Source organism: Lagopus leucura, unplaced genomic scaffold (genome assembly GCF_019238085.1).
Source record: "Lagopus leucura isolate 7727_CA_CO unplaced genomic scaffold, USGS_WTPT01 Super-Scaffold_73, whole genome shotgun sequence".
In the NCBI taxonomy this organism is placed as follows: domain Eukaryota; kingdom Metazoa; phylum Chordata; class Aves; order Galliformes; family Phasianidae; genus Lagopus; species Lagopus leucura.
The window spans coordinates 73,207,371-73,219,286 of NW_024962252.1; the positions used below are offsets into that span (position 1 = coordinate 73,207,371).

General features: G+C 46.9%; 1 long non-coding RNA gene across 5 annotated transcripts; it reads right to left on the reverse strand.

Annotated features, from left to right (window-relative positions):
- Positions 1–765: 765 nt before the first annotated feature.
- On the reverse strand, positions 766–11,241 carry LOC122187750. 5 transcript variants are annotated; one of them, XR_006181414.1, is made up of 5 exons: positions 11,112–11,241; positions 5,443–5,602; positions 2,033–4,411; positions 1,388–1,586; positions 766–1,284 (listed from the first exon to the last, which is right to left on the reverse strand). It is a non-coding gene; the product is annotated as an uncharacterized LOC122187750 (long non-coding RNA). The 5 variants fall into 5 exon arrangements; XR_006181411.1 differs by lacking the exon at positions 11,112–11,241 and adding an exon at positions 6,382–6,487; XR_006181416.1 differs by lacking the exon at positions 11,112–11,241 and having other exon boundaries at positions 2,033–2,194; positions 3,827–4,411; positions 5,443–5,749.
- Between the last annotated feature and the right edge of the window lie 675 nt (positions 11,242–11,916).

The window sequence follows — 11,916 nt, forward strand, 5'->3', positions numbered from 1 at the left end:
GGAGGGACAATTAAAGCTTCTAGCATATGCCATCATCAGAGCAATTTGTTTCCTGGTTCCTCTGCAGGAATGCTACAAGCACACTTGCTAGTTATGTGTCAGGCAGCGACAGAAGCTACTGCTAGGAACTGCACTAGGCACTGATTGTTGATTGTAATGACTGACCAGTCACCAATCTGGATCACTGAAGGCTTTCTCCAGACTCCTAGCAGACTGGTGGGAAAGAGCTCTGAGTTCAGGGAGGTTTAGCTTCAATTTCACAGAGCTAAAAGTGAAACTCCAGGTGCATAAAACCTCATCCATCCTGTAAATACAGGGAAACTGGGCTAAAACTGATAAATTTGAGCCTCAGAGAACAGATTAAATCACCCAATTAAATCAGCAAGCAGGAGAGCTTAGATTTAAATATTAATTCAAAACTTTTCTCCATTTATCCTTCTTAATTATTTTCCCTAATAAAAGGTTGATACTCATCAGGCTGTAACCATTAAGACTGTTGACTTCGAACCATGCACAGCCTGCCTACTGACTTTGTTATTTACTGTTAACAGTAGACAGTTTTATCTACACGTATTTATTTACAGCTTTACATGTTTTTATTAGGTCTTGATTATTGCATTTTTCTATCTGGAAAATTGTGCATTATTCATTTCTAATTTATTATGGGACGGCTGTTTTTCTTTAGAATTGATTTATATCAGGTTGCATTTAGAATGAAATTTGAATCCTCTAAGATGTTGAAAACCATTTTTTATTGAACTCTTAAATTTTTATTACTTGAAAAAACCACATTAATTGCAAAAACAGAAAATAAAAAGTAATACTAAACAAAGGAAGTACTGTCAGTGGCTGGTGGGTTAAACAGGTTGTTCCAGGACACCATATACCCCAACATTTCATATCTGCTGGATCTTGTCCTCTCGTCCTTATTTTCCTTGTAAACCAGAGGGGAAAAACAAGCTTGTCTGCTTTTTCCAAACCTCACACAGTTTCTCAGCTTTGAAGGAACAAGCCACTGAATCCAAGTCTTTGAATAAACTGAAATGGAAGAATAGTCGTCTCTTACTCACGGACGAGTTACAGTACTCAAAAGTGGATTTAGCACTTACCAAGCTTTAGTTCCAGATGCCTAGGCAGTGGTTTGGTTCAACTTTCTGAAATGCTCTGGCAGGAAGCACGTGTTATTCGATACTTCAAACGAAACAAAAAGAAGCTCTTTATCAAATATACCGAAATTCATTCCCCGATACAGATTGCCGTTGCTTCACATTTAATTTTCATTTTCTTTCAAAAGAGAAAAAAAAATAAAATTTAAAAATGGATTTGAAGTCTGTAATTGATACTTTATGTTGTCTGAGTTGGATGTTGAGAATAGTTTGGGCCTTACCTTCCTGCCCAGGGATCAGACTTCTTTAAGCTGCCGTTAAGAGACTGGGGGTGCCTTCAGCATCACAAGGCACTATCCAAGAGTCTATGTTTCCAGTTGGGAATTATAAGCTCCCCCAGCAGTTCCCTCCTTCATCTGTTTTTCATGTTACAGTCACAGGGGAAGTCTTTCCATACTGTTGTGTTACAGGAGAAAGAGCCTGGAAAACATGAGCATAGCCTAAATCGACGCTGAGATACCTGCACAGATTGGCGAGGCAGCTGCACTCACAGATCCCATGCTCCCAACCACTCTCCCCACCCCAGGCAGGAGGTCTAATCCTGTAGGAAAAGGGAAGCTTCTCCATGTGGGACACTATGAAAAGGTTGGCACATCATGATCCACATGGTCATAATATTGCTCTGTTATATTTTCAGTTGGCATTACTGCCCTGTTTCCAAAGTCTCTTGATTGAGGAATCTCTTATAGTGATTTATACTTGGCACTTCCGTGATAAAAGCTTTCCCCTGCAACTCAGCTTGACTTAAGACTCCCCTCTTCTTCGTGCCAACATCACTTCACCAAAGAGTCTCATCTCCTTGCTCTGGCCTCTGTTTATAGTAAATGCTACAGGAGACATGAATGGAGGATCTTTGTGCCAGTCACCTGTCTGCTACTCTTCCATTGCTAGTGCTTGGTTTATTGTCTTGCCTGGTGGAAACACACATGTAATCAGGAAGCAGAATTGTGTTGGGGCAAGATCTTCCCATCTGCTTCACTGGCTTTTCAATGGGATGAAGCTGTGTTCTGCCAGATGAAGATCAGGACCTGGAAAACAAGACCCAGCGGAAAGACTGCACGGGAGAGAAAAACTGGGTTTCTTAAGAGGTTAGCTAACACTGCTTTAGCTAAAGCCCACCACAGCCCAATTTCTGCAGGCTTATGGCATGTAAATCTTGGATTAACTCAATATTCAGTAGAGCTTTGCAGTCCACCCACAACGCTTCCCAGTGTGTGAAGAACTGGGCCTCTCATGAGACTCTGCAGAGTTTCTCCCAAAGCTCTGGATATCCCTTTCCAGAATGGGATTTGTAAGGGACTCATTATGAGCAGGACACTAATCTGCTCCTCCACTGTAGCATGTGGGGAAGAGAATCTCAGATGGCCTCCTGCTGCATTTGAACCCTAGCTGTTTCCCAGGATAACCTGGTGGATACACCAGTATGCGGCCATCTCAGCTCAGACCCCAGCATTAAACCATTAGAAGTATTACAGTGTTAGGTTTTCACAGATGTTTTTCAGCAACAGAATAAATTTTAGTAATATTTTTTGGTGGAAGAATATATCCTGAATGAACTTAAGCAGATGAGGTACTACAGAAAACCAGTGCTGAAAAAACAGCCAGTCACTGTTCTCCTGAAGTCAATCCCCACATTAAGACCCACGAGGGAGGCAATGCCAGCTGCTCAGCCTCTCAAGAAATCATGGTGCCCACAGTTCTAGATCCCATGTTCACTGTTGGCTTGTTTTTTAATGCCTGCAAGGTCTTCTATTTGCAGCTCACTCTAGGCTCCTGGCTAGAAGAAACCATTAACCATGTCTGACTGCCTCCAAGCAGGATGGAAACAGAAAGGTACGGAGGGAACATTAAGATCAAATCCCTGAACATAAAAGGAAATTTAATGCCAAAAAAAAATTGAAAAGTGGAACAGCATACCTCATGTGCATCATCGATAAAATATTTTGCAATCCTGGAAAACTCAATAGTTTCTTTGGTACAATCTTTATGACCTTAAAGGAGCGATAAGGAAGGTAATAAAAAACTGTTTCTGAAAGGTTATGCTTTTTCCTCGACAACTCGGTTTTTCCTTCTCTTCTCCAAGGCTAACAGTCAAAAGGGAAGCTTGGCACATACGGGCTGTGTCAGAACATGGAAGCCGTTTATTTAACTTCTCCCAAGACATCACCTACACAGCCTTGTGGAGCAGGGCAGGAAAGGGAGCCCTGTGGAGTGGCAATGGCATCTGAGAAGTGGAGGGTGCATAACTCCAACTGCTCAAGTTTATTAAAACAAAATAGGTCAGTGGAGTTGCCCAGAGGGTTACGTAAGGCGGAAAGTAGCACTCCACAGGAGAGGAGAAGGGAGCCTGTTAAAAGGCAAAGCCACTCCAGTTTGTTTATGGCCAGAGATAACTGCCCCGTGCGTGTCTGCTCTCCATAGCCGATAGAGTAAATCACACTTTTTATCTCACAGCAGATGAGAATTTGAACTGGGCTGTTATTTTGCGAGCTGCAGAGAAAAGCGAATGGGGCTGTTTTTATTATGACTAGCATTACTATTTTGTCCATGCAGTCCCTACATTTCAGTCTGTATGTAGAGAATTTCATCACTTGCCAATAGTTTGCTTGCAGAGAACGTCAGGGAGAATAGTAATAGAAAGAATGAAAGCTTGATCTTACCTGAAAAGCATATATAAGAAAGGTGAATTGGTAGATGTTTACAGGCATGGGAAGCAAGTAAATGTTCTTTGACATCCTGCAGAGCAAAGCTGGGAGCAAACACTCCCACCCCAGCCCAGAGGTCAGGGCAGAGGTGGATAGAACATCTGGCAATGTAGAAATGCTCTGTGGCCTGCTGATACACCTGTCCCTGGCACCACAACCTCCCATTGTTCTGCTTGCTCCCTCTGTGCCAGATATCCAGACCTTAAATATTGTTCACTCTATCCCAGCTCTCCAGTCCATAGGATGCATGGGGTAGGGAAGACCTGGCTTGCAGAGATGTCAGGCATCCTGAAGCACATCTCAGAGAGGGTACACTCAGTTTTGGGTACTCCAATCCCAGTCTCACAAAAAATGATATAGAGAACTGTTGGTACCATGGAAAGCACCTAACATTATTTGTTATATTTCCAAGGCTGTCATAATGAATTAGTGCTCTTTGCTGGTTTTCAGACCATCAGACCTGCACCATCCTGGAACTCCTGGCAGCTTTTGAATGGACCATGACCTAGGAAGCTTCTTGGCAGCTCCATGAACAGGTCCCTGGGAGAAAACACAGACAGCATGTCATTGAGCCAGTTGCTTTGAGAGCTAATGAGAGAAACAAAGGAGCTTCTTCTTCCATGGGAAAATGCTGTCTCAACAAAACCTACATTTTTCATAGGGTTACATCAGTTCCGATGGTAAGCCCAGATGCAGTGTAGGAAGCAGGTGGTTATTTTTATTTTGGAGGAAGGTGGAGAACTGGAGGACAGAGACATGGAACAAAGATTCCATGTGAGATGAGAGAGCCAGCTCAAGGTTTGCTCTGCCTGATCTAGACCAGGGCTGAATCTGTTCAGTAGCTTGGTCTCAGCAAACACGTATGTGCTAGATAATAGCTAGAGGCAAGAGGAGAAAGGTGTCTCTCCTTTGTATAATTTCTGCAAGACGTGTCTGAAAAGGCTCAGGTTCATCTCGTGTCAGAACAGCAGCAGTTCTGACACTCGGTAAATGCCTATATGTGAGGACTCAGCTTTAGTCAGACAAATGGTCTGCACCTCATCTTCATCCTTCCAGTTCACCAAGCAGCAGTAGCATCTTTGACATACATCAGGGCTGTGTTCCTCAAGGACCAAATGTCCTGGGACAAGAAGTGAGTTCTCTCCTCCACTCAGAACTCTTTACTGGCCACACTCCGCCATGGCAGTGTGGAGCAGGGTTTCAGCTGGGACAGCACTGGCTTCCTATGTGCTGCAGTGATTTACCCAGTGGAGAACCCTCCATCTGGAGCATGAGTAGAATGCTTTCACTCGCACTCAGCCCCTTCTGGAACAAGCCCACGGAAGCACTGCAAGTTCCCATCCCAACCCATCAGATAGGTGTCAAACTGCTACTGTCCTGTGCACCCAGCACATAAATGCTGCTCTTCAGGGCTCTTCCCCTGATATGTCTGGCCCTATCTTGCAGGCCCTGGCTGCTGGGTGAAATACATTTTCTTTTGGTAGCAGATGCCTTTTTTTAGCTGGCTCTGCTCTTTTGCAGAGATCGCCCACACCCCCTGCAATTCACTCAGCAATCTTCCTTCCCAGTACCTCTAGAAGCAAAGGGGATCAGTTATGCATTTTTTTTCAGTGGGCCAGGCTTTGGCAAAGTGGAAATCCTCTTCTGGTGCAGCAGTTCTGCTCTCTTAGCCATTTCAGTGGCTGATAGGGATATTCATTCCTCCTCACATGTGACTGGGAGTCTTCATTCCTGGGAGGGAAAAGCCCAGCTTGAGTTGCACGCTCCAGAGTGTTACAGGCCTTTGAAACCGCATTTTCTAGTCCTTCAGCTTCTCACAGGCTCAGAGGCCAAAATTTAAAGCAGGTCTGTGCTCTAGTGAGTAACTGATGTAATTACGCTCACTTGTTACAAGGGGAAGCTTTCACAAGAGGGGGGAGGCGGTGGCCCCTCGCCAGGAGGTGTGTCCCCGATGACAAGCCGCAGAGCCAATCGCAGGCCTGAAAGATCATCACATTCATACCAAAAAGAAAAGAAACTGCCCCAGGGTATTTATATTGAGGAAGGGAAAAGAAAAGGAAAAAAAAAAAAAAGAGTTGGCAAAGAAAGAGAAAAGGAGACTGAGAACCTGCAACTTTGTTAACTAACTCTGCAGTTGAATTCAAAAAGGCCAGGCCAGTTCCCTCTGCAAATCTCGTTTCCCCTTGAAACATCTCTGGAATCGATCTGTAAGCTGGAGTGAACAGTTCAGCTGCCTGAAGCAGTCCCACAGCCTGCGGGCTGCCCCATGAGTGGGCAGCGCTCCTCCATCACAGCTCTGGCACCCGTGGGCAGACAGGGCTCAGCTAGGAGCCCCACCAGGTTAATGATTGCCTCTGTGGGCCCAAGTGGGCTCCGAGCTCTCTGTATCTATGTCAAAGCGCTGGGGAAAGAGAAGGCAAGTTTAGCTTTAACCAAGAGGTAAACAGTCAGCATTTACAAATGCTGAACCACCAAAAAACAGGCAGTCACAGGTTATTTATTCCACTTACACAAGAGGACCGTGCGGTCCAAAGGATGAGGGGCCTGCATGGGTGCAGGAGGTCTGTTTTCTGCTGCACGAACCGGGGCAAAAGCGCTTCCTCTCCTCTGGCTCTGCTCGTTCCCTGCCCTTTCTGCTGCCGCTCCTGTTCGGACGGCGTGTTCCCCAGGGTACAGGCTGTCTCCGAGCCACTCACAATGGGGCTGTAATCTAACCTCAGTGCGAACAGGCTGACATTAATAATAATAAAAACGCCCATCACTTTTCCGAGCAGCCTTCCCTCACTGACTACCAGGGAATAACTCGCAGGGCAGGGCGCTCGCTGGGCTCCCCGCTGCCGCCACCGGGCCCAGCTTCACGCTGCGTGCCGCCACGCGTCGCACGGCTGACGACACAGGAAGACTGAACCGGCACACGCCCGCAGCTCCAGCTCCGAGCTCTCCGGGCCCCGCAGAGCGGCCGGGCGAGGCGAGGAGCACGCCGGGCTTCCTCGACCCCCGCACGGAGACACCGTGCCCGCAGCGCCGCCCGGGGCCGGGCCGAGGCGCGGGGCTGCCCTGCCACCTGCCGGCACCGCCTGGCCGCGCACCTTCTGCGGCACAGCCCGGCCGGGAGCCCGAGCGGAGGACTGCTGGGCCCCCGGGCACCTCCACGTTATCGCCGTGTTGGCCGTGACGCCGAGCGGCTTCAGTGCTGGCGCACGGAAAGGCCTGGAAGAGGCTGTGCCGCGCCGCGGAGCTCACGGGAAACTCTTGGGTTTGGGTTTTTCTCAGCGATTGTGGGTCACGCTCTGCTTTCAGCGCTGAGCTTTTGTTCCCGCTCCTCCCCACCTACCACACCATCATCCGACTGTGCGACGATCTGGCCACCCCGCCCCTCCCCTCGCAAAAAACACGAGACCGGAGGAACTCCCCTCCGTCCGCATCCGAGCGAGGTGGGGAGGAGACCTTTCCCATGCAGTGCCGGCTTTTCAGCGGCGTTTTGCTGCAGCGCTGGAGTATCTCTTTGGCTCCAACCCAGACAACTGGTTTCTGTTGCTAACCAACTGTTCTGTGGTGGCCATGGTGTGTGGTCGTCTTGGGATGGGCAATAGGCTTCCTCTAACATGCATTGGAACTTGGGGGTAGGATGGAGGCGAGCAGCCTGCTGACATCTAAGTGGTGGCTTTCAGGCCAGGCAGAAGCTTCAGGGGCTCAGCAAGGTGCCCCCTTTGCCAGAGGCAATGATCCCTCTGAAAGATGCAGATCCTTATAGAGGTGCCCATCTTGTAGCAGCTCGGAAGAGAGCTCGTGTTCAGGGATGCCATGCAAACCCCCAGATTTGCTGTCAGAGCTGCCTGCCCTTTGTTGAATGTACATCTCTGAATCTCCGACCATCACCCACTGATGACTGACTGCCTTGCTGTCCCTTCTCCCCTTTTCCCCCTCTACTTTCAAGCTGCCTCCCTTTAGCATGGCTCCCCCTTCTCCTCACCCTGACACTATAGCTCACTCCCCTTCTTGCTAAAGACCACCCATTGCCATGGTAACATTGCCTCTTACAAAGTTGTCAAGCAGACACAAAGATATGTTTCTCCCCTGCTTTGCACCCCCCTTCCAGCCATCCTGATTAATAGGGCAGGACTCTGCTTGTAAGAAGGAGGTGGAGGGCTCTTTCATTTCATTTTCATTGTGGAGGGAGAGGTTATTCCAACCTTGGCCCTGTGAGTGCTGAAGCCTAACACAGGGGAAAAGCTCTCATTCATGGACCACCTGGAAGCCCTTAGGGTGGCTGTACCACAGGCTCATACTGGTGATACACGTACTGGTGATACTGAGCCAGCATGGGGGATCAGTGTCTGCAGGTTAGAGGGGCCAGGACCATGGGAGAATGTAAATATGGGAATTAAGAAATGTATCTGATCCACTGTGAACAGAAAATAGCTCTGCTGTGATTCCTTTCTGCTGCTCCCTCCCTGAGTGGCTCTGGTTGTCTTCCTGAAAAGATTTCTTCAAGTCGTGGAGATGCAGCTCACTGGCCTACCTCCAGGACTGCCGGCAGCCCTTGCTAGCGCAGCTACACCACCAACACTGGTGTTACTACCTATGCAGCAGCACTGGCTCTAATTTAAATCTCCTGTGTGTACATCCATGGCTCACTGCAGTGTGGCCGTGACTGACTGCACTGGAGACCATCGCTTCTGCTCACTGATCTCACTGGCTTTTCTTTCTCTTCTATGTACATCTGCCTCTCCACTAATGATGGATTTGCCCCAGATCTTCGCAACCTTGAAATAAAACCTTTCCAGCTTACTCTTTTGCATGGCTTTTCCCCTCCTTCATTTTGGCACTTTTTCCACTTGAAATCAGTGAAGGCTCCCCATCTGTCTGATGCCTTTCAGTTTTTCATTCTTACTGCGTAGTCACCATCCCAGCCTGACACATTTTATCTTACCTTCTTTCAAATCCTCCACTAAGTCTTTGCCTTCTCCACGTGCTCCCCATCCCTGAGTTACCTCACTGCCATCATCACTGAACTTTCCGCCCCGACCAGTCTCTGCTTCAGCTCTCCATGATGTTTGTCTAGAGGTGGGTTTGTGGTCACAGTGCAAAGCCTTGGGCCACCGTGCTGCTGTCAAATACTGTGTCTTGCCACATGCTACTGTAGTGTGTCTGTGCCAGGTTTTTGCATCAGAGCTGTGCACAGCAGAGCTCTGTGTGAACTGTGTCAGGATCTGTTTATAAACATGATGCTGAAGCTGTTAACTGTCCCAAAGCATGTGTACATTGCAGCACCTGAGAACAGGCTTTGAGCATTTGTATTCAAAATAATGACGTTAAAATAAGAATAATAACAATAATATAGTAAAAAAAAAAAAAACAAAAAACAGATGGAGAGGGAGAAGATGCAATAGCAGCAACAATGTCTGCACTTCTGGCAATCCTAAGAGACAAAATGGCGTCGGAAGGAAAGGGATTTTCTCTCCTTTTGCAGTAGAAGGTAGAATCTGAGATAACACTAGAGTTGCTGCCACTAAAACAAAGAAAAGCAGTGAAAACTGCTTCTGATATATGCACCTGGGCATGTCCCAGGATAAGCAACATATTTCAACAAAATAAAAATAAGCATGCATGGGATTCCAAGTATGAATTATATTTAATGAACTCCAATATTGAAGTCCCTCTGATTTGCTGCAGACTTTCCATCCTCTGAACAAAGGTTAGAAGGAAAATGATAGTAAATGATTCTGTAGCAACAATGGACTTTCCCAGAGAAAAGTCCACAGAGAGGAAAACACCAAGCCTGAAGTAGTGAGCAGCCACACCTGACCCTGCTGCTCCTGTCCCTACGTGTTCCTTCCCCAGTGAGGAAAACTGTAAACTCAGCAACACCCATGACAATCAGCAGGGTCAAATCCAAACATGAATTTTGTTTGCAAGTCAGAGCTTGGCCTTAAATCCTTCTCTGGTCCACCCATCTTCCAACCATTGTTCTGGGCCAGCTGAGGAACCCAAATGTTTACCAGCACTCTGTCCTAGACTTCTGCTTACTCTCTTTTTTTCTCTACTACTTTTTTCCAGTCCATTTTTTTCCTGATTTCTCCCCATTACTCCACTCTAAGTGTCCATATGAAAGCAGCACCCACTCCACACTAATTTTACTGTCCCAATCCTCTCATTACTCTCTGATCTCCTTCACTCTGGAATGAAGGAAAAGATTGCCATGACAATCCACCTCTACCAAGGAGTGTTCATCCCATAGGATCTTACTTGAATGCCCTACCTTTGATGCAGGGTTCTGGTAAGCATTTTCTACCCCTTGTGTAGTCACAGGACACACAGACCTTAGCAAGACAGACCTTAGGTGGCCTGCATCATTCTCTGCACATTTGTCTTTCTCCACTGTGAAAGAGGGCCAAGACCTGATGGACCCCTCCTCTTGTTTTCAGAGGCATGAATTAAAGCTTAGCTGGACACCATGTTATTTTCCTACTTTCTTCTTCCTCCCTAAAAACAGACCACAATCCCACTAGAAAAGCCTCTCAAAAAATTGGATACATTTTCTTCCCATCCCCCTGTTATTGCTTGTCTGTCTACTCAAAGGCAAAGTCTGGGTAGTGGACATTCTCCCAGGGCAGTGAAGTTTGCTGCATTCAGCTGTAGCTACTCATTCTTAGGAAGGACATTCAGGATCTGTAACTGACCCAAACAAGTTCTGCTCTTTTGCTTACCAGCTCTAGCTTCTTTGGAGCAAACCATATTGCCTTAAACTTGTGGACTACCTTTGTGATGCACACTGGATAAACCTGAATCACACAATCTCAGACAAGATGTCATGGGGCTCGCACTGCAGAGGTAATGCAAGCCCTTAACTACATGATACAGAGCACCTGGGCTGCTTGGGAGGATCACAGTCCCTTTTCGGCTGCCTTTTTCTCCACTGATTCTTGTAGCACTGATATGACCGAAGGAAAGTCGCTATTACAGAAAGGCACATATCACAATGTTTTTTCCTTGACAAGCTTGCCCTATCCTATCTTGCTCCATCAAGCTGCCAGCCATGACAAGACGCTTTGTCCCCCCTTGTGATCCTTCTCCCTGTCTTTCCTTACAATTCCACACCGCTGACTTCCCCAGAGCTGCCTTCCTTCCCCTTCTATCTTTCCTTCTCCTCATTTGCACAATCCAGAGAAAGAAATTGGACTGTTTACCAGGAGTTTGCTCAGTACAAAGTAATTCTCCAAGCTAAGCCAGATCATACCTGTTTCCTGAGAACAATTTGTATTGGCTTATAAAATAATCATTTGGCTTGTTCTGATCCCAGTGGCAGGTGCATCTTTGACAGCATGAAGGAATTTCAAGGTCAAGATGTGCTTCTCCTCTTCGCACTGAAAGAAACCAAACAATTTTGTATATTCTCAGGTCTAATCTCCTCAAATACTTAATTAGAAATTATATAGAGATATTAGAAATTATATAGAAAATTGAAGATGCACCACAAAAGTGCAAGAAGCAACAGAACAAGCTGTAGCAGGAGAAAATACTCTTAGATATTGGGAAACATTTTTTCACAATTAGGGTGGTCAGACATGGAACACACTGTCCAGAGATTGTGTAACATCAGCCTTGGCGATCTTCACAGCTCGACAAATCAAAGCCCTGATCTGGCTCTGAAAGTGGATTTGGTAGAAAGATTGGCTACACTGTGCAAAGGGTTGGACCAACTGACCTTCAGAGGTCCCTCATAATGCAGAGGGTGTGATCAGATGACCTCTAGAAGTGCCTTGTAACCTGAATTATTACAGGAGTCATGAATGTGTAATTGCAGAAGCCAGTTGCATTTCCCTATGTTACAGTGCCCTGTGCAACACCCTGCAGCAACTTCGAAATCCTCTCCGCTAGTTCATGCTGTCTCAGCCATTGGTCACTTGTGGAGCCTCACTGGAGAAGCCCAGGAGACTCCCAGCAAAGTGAAGGCGTAAGGAACTGCTCTAACAGTCTCCATTATACACCTGGAGGCCACTTGGGAGCAGGGACTGGCAGAGCCTGGCTTCACAGTGCATCCT